The 4,028-nt window shown below is 37.6% G+C and overlaps 1 non-coding gene across 1 annotated transcript; it reads left to right on the top strand.

The window, feature by feature from the left end:
- The first annotated feature begins 2,573 nt into the window (after window positions 1-2,573).
- Window positions 2,574-2,695, top strand: LOC130460452 (small nucleolar RNA SNORD14). Its single transcript, XR_008920317.1, has one exon. It is a non-coding gene; the product is annotated as a small nucleolar RNA SNORD14 (small nucleolar RNA).
- The last annotated feature ends 1,333 nt before the right edge of the window (window positions 2,696-4,028 follow it).

Genomic DNA, 4,028 nt, shown 5'->3' with positions numbered 1-4,028 from the left:
ATAGATCCAAAAACTTCCCCCCGGAAGATCTCTTTAATGTAATGGTTAACTCTTTTAATAAAATAAATACAATTCCCGAGTATACGCCCCTTAAAAGTGTGAATAGTCAAAACGAATGCCTTGCAACACTAGTGGAAAAAAAATCATTTGCATCACCACATTTGCCTCGCACATTTAAACATGTGACGCAATTTACAGTTCTAAGCATTAAAATTAGTCATTTGCGTCGCAGAATTACAAATCAGCGACGCAGATGACTCTAAGATGTTCTTAGAGTCATTTGCGTCGCAAATTAGTAATTCTGCGACGCAAAATATTACCTATTTGCGTCGCAGAATTACTAATCTGCGACGCAGATGACTCTAAGGAGGTAAAAAAATTTCGGTTTCTAAAATTTAATTATTACCTTTTCCTTTTCTTTTATAATTTGGTGCGACGCAGTCTACCTGCTCCTATTCCCTTTCTCTCTCATACATTTCCTGCCTCCCATGTACAACTCTCTCTCTTATGTATTTTCCGAATCTCCATTGTTGAAACTCCAAAGCTTCTCTGTCTGTCCTTCAGAATCAGTATCGAGCTTTCCCTTCAAAGTTTCCTCTCACCAAATCATCCCAATCTCTCAAATTTGTTTTAAAATTCAAGCTTACCGATTACGAAGGAGGCAAACCCAGATCTGAAAGCGATGATGTCTTCAGCCGGATTTCAAACCGCGTTCTCTGCAAACTCCGGCTCTGAGGTGGATGACTCGGCGGCGACTCATTTTGGGTGCGGTGGAAGTGGGGCTGAGTTTTTGGGGGCATTCTGCTGAGTCGACTTAGACCGAGTTGGTCCCGAGTTACACCGCCATAACAACAACAACAATGGCGGGAGTTTGTCACTTTCTGTAGTTCTACACCAGAGGACCTCTTTGGCAACGCTCCTCAGGTAACCAGTAAACCAGTTTCTTAACGTCGGCTACTCATTAATTGATTTATTATGGCTTCTTGAATCTAGGGTTTAATTTCTGATCGGAGGGCTATTTGTTTAATACGATTGCTAAATTATTAGGGTTTGATTGTATTTCTGAAGTTTGAATTCTCCAAATTTATAGGCTGGTTTATTAATTGTTGCTGCTTTTCTTGGCTTCTTTCAGATTGATTGGTGTAATATTTGCGCAATTTTTAAGATGGAGGATATTAATTCAATTGCTGAGGAATTAAGGGTTTTAATCAATTTTGAATTAGGGGTTTAAAGTATTATCGCCGAATTTTATATTTATATTCTTCTACTGCTCTACAAGGTTTTTGATTGGTTGATAATTTATGATTGGAAGGCTATTTGTTTAATTCTGTTGCTGAATGATTAAGGATTGATTGAATTTCTGTTCGTGTTAGATTTTGGTTTTGTTTTGATGATTATGCAGTTGCTTCGCCAAAAGGTCCAGTGTTAGATTTTGGTTAGATTTTTGGCATTTCACTTTAATTTTAAGCTGAATTTTAACTTTGTCAGTTTATATTGTTGGTTTTATTTTTTGGTTGCTTTAATTTTGATTTATTGATGATTGGGAAATGCTGGGGTTGCTATGTTTTTGTTAGTGTCATGTCATTAGTATCTCCCTATCTGGTTTCTTTCTGTAAAGGTAAAGGGTTACTTTAGTTGTTCACATGATTATTTACCTGATTTTTATCTTAGGAACAACTTTTTCTAGTGTTTCTTGCTTTGTTCTTTGTTTCAAGGAATGATAAAATCACTCTCCAAAATCTTGAAGAATTTGACCAATCTTATTTACTTGTTCTTGCTTTGTTTGATGTTTTGGGTATATATAGAAATTGGTGTGTAATGTTTGAGTTTTCGATAGAGGGGTTATGTCTAAAATTAAATAACTCGAGATTGAATAAATCAATCCAATCACGGAAAGTGGACGGTTGGTATTTGTTGCCAAGTTCCATCAAGGATCGGGATTAAATAACTCGACATTGAATAAAAATCACCCAATCACGAAAAGAGAACAATTGATGTATAGTTGGTGTGTGTTGCCAAGTTCTATTAAGGATCGAGATTGAATCAAATGATCCAATCACGGGAAGTGGACAATTGGTGCATATATTGTGTGTGTTTCCAAGTTCCATCAAATATTGGGTTTTCTTGGTGAAGGTTTAAAATGTGCGAAGGGGACTTTTGGTATTTTGCATAATTCCTCTTAGCTTGATTTTCTTTACTCCAGTTTTATTGTTGGTCTTGGTTGCTTTGTTCATTAAAAGTACAGTAAAATAGATTTATTGATAATTGGGAAATGTCAAATGTGGGGTTTGGCAGGTTTTCCAGTAAAGATAAAGGGCAGCCTGGGGCATTTGGGGCATTTTATGCTGTTCATAGTACCTGATATTTAACTTTTTTCTATTTTTGCTTGGGACAAGAAGATATGATAGAATACGTTTTAGAAATTCTGGAATTGCTTTCTTTAAGAGAACTGATTATGTATAGCTGGCGTTGCTGTTAGTCAAAAAACTTGATGGTTCATTTTTAGTTTGGAGGGAATCCTAAATATAAAAGAATTAGTAAATTAGGATGGAATTGTAAGTTGTTATAATAGTAGTCTATGATGATAAATTGAAAGGCATGTTTCTCAAAACATTCGCAGTGGCCGCCTAAGAGCTTTCGTCTGCGTAGACTTGAGAGCTAATGCTGTTTTATCCTTCCTTGGATGTCTGAGACCTCTTTAATTACTTGCCTAAATGCTTTGATTTTGTTAATAGCCGTGCATGACTGTCTTCAAGCAATGAATTTTTGCTTCATTGTGCTTAACTGAGATTAACAGGGAATAACAGAAATTATAGAAAAAAATTTAGAAAATTTTCAATGGCTTTATTTAGGTGAAGTGATTATGTATAGTGTGAGGGGGTCGAAAAAGCGCGAGGCTAATGCGTGACCTTGTCCCTCGTGGGTGTGACGATTCTTTTTATTCAATCAAGTGTAATTGGATTTCCTGTGAGTATACACCCAATTGACTAGTAATATAGGAGTCGCCATTTAGTTTTTAACGACAATGAGAAAAACTGACAAAACCCGGTTATCGTGACATAAAGGGAGTGCAATTATGTTTGACCACGACGGCCGTAGGTTCCCTTGTGATCCTTGGTGTGGGGATCTCTCAATATACACCCGCAAGGTAGAGATTGAGGGTTCGGGGGACTGTAACTACCGAGAGGAGTAATTCGCTCGTCGATAACTCCAGAGGCAGGATATCCTTACTAGCTCAGCATAAATAATTGAAGGGACATGCGTTAACTATTAAACTAATCTGAGTTAATTTTAGCAATATGCAACATATAATACTAATTCGATCGTGATTATCTGATTTAAATAGCATTAAGGGACCTAGCATGATAATCCGATTTCCCAAAAATATCATATTTGTTAGGCGTGATAGAACAATCAGATTAGGTTAGTTTAACAGTTCATAAAAAGGGCGAGGAAAGCAATTAAATCATCGAGAAGGGACACATTACGACGCACCCTTGAGAGGTGCGTCACGGTTCTCAGAAAACTAACCACTTTGACTTTGATATTTCTCCTTTTATTTAACGAATCTCAATTATGGGACAGGATACGTTCTGTTCGATTTATGGATCGATTGCGACAGAACGCGTGAACAGTTTCGCAGCGAGAGGCTTAGGCTCAATACTCAGAATATATTATGTGTTGTTGTGTGTTGTTTCACGTCGAAGCTAGGGGCCTATTTATAGGGAAGAGTTCGTGGAAAGATAGAACTGCAGAGTTCTAATCCGCAAAGAATTAGGAAAAGAGACGTACCCAGGTACTTTCAGCGCCCAGGCCTGGGCGCCGAAGATTTCGGCGCCCAGAGCCAGGCGTTGAAAAGAGGGTCTGGGCAGTTTTGTTTAGTCAGATTCGGATTCCTAAAATCCGTAGAGTTTGAGATTAATTCGAGTCTTTTAGCGCGTATCAGTTTTGTGACGGAATGCGTCTGGGCCCGTTACGAACTCTAGGCTCGTTAGGATTTTAATTAATACGTAACTCTTATTTCCGAA

This window comes from Spinacia oleracea, chromosome 4 (assembly GCF_020520425.1).
Source record: "Spinacia oleracea cultivar Varoflay chromosome 4, BTI_SOV_V1, whole genome shotgun sequence".
Taxonomy (NCBI): Eukaryota; Viridiplantae; Streptophyta; class Magnoliopsida; order Caryophyllales; family Amaranthaceae; genus Spinacia; species Spinacia oleracea.
The sequence above is the reverse complement of the archived record's forward strand: the minus strand, read 5'-3'. Positions and strand labels throughout refer to the sequence as shown.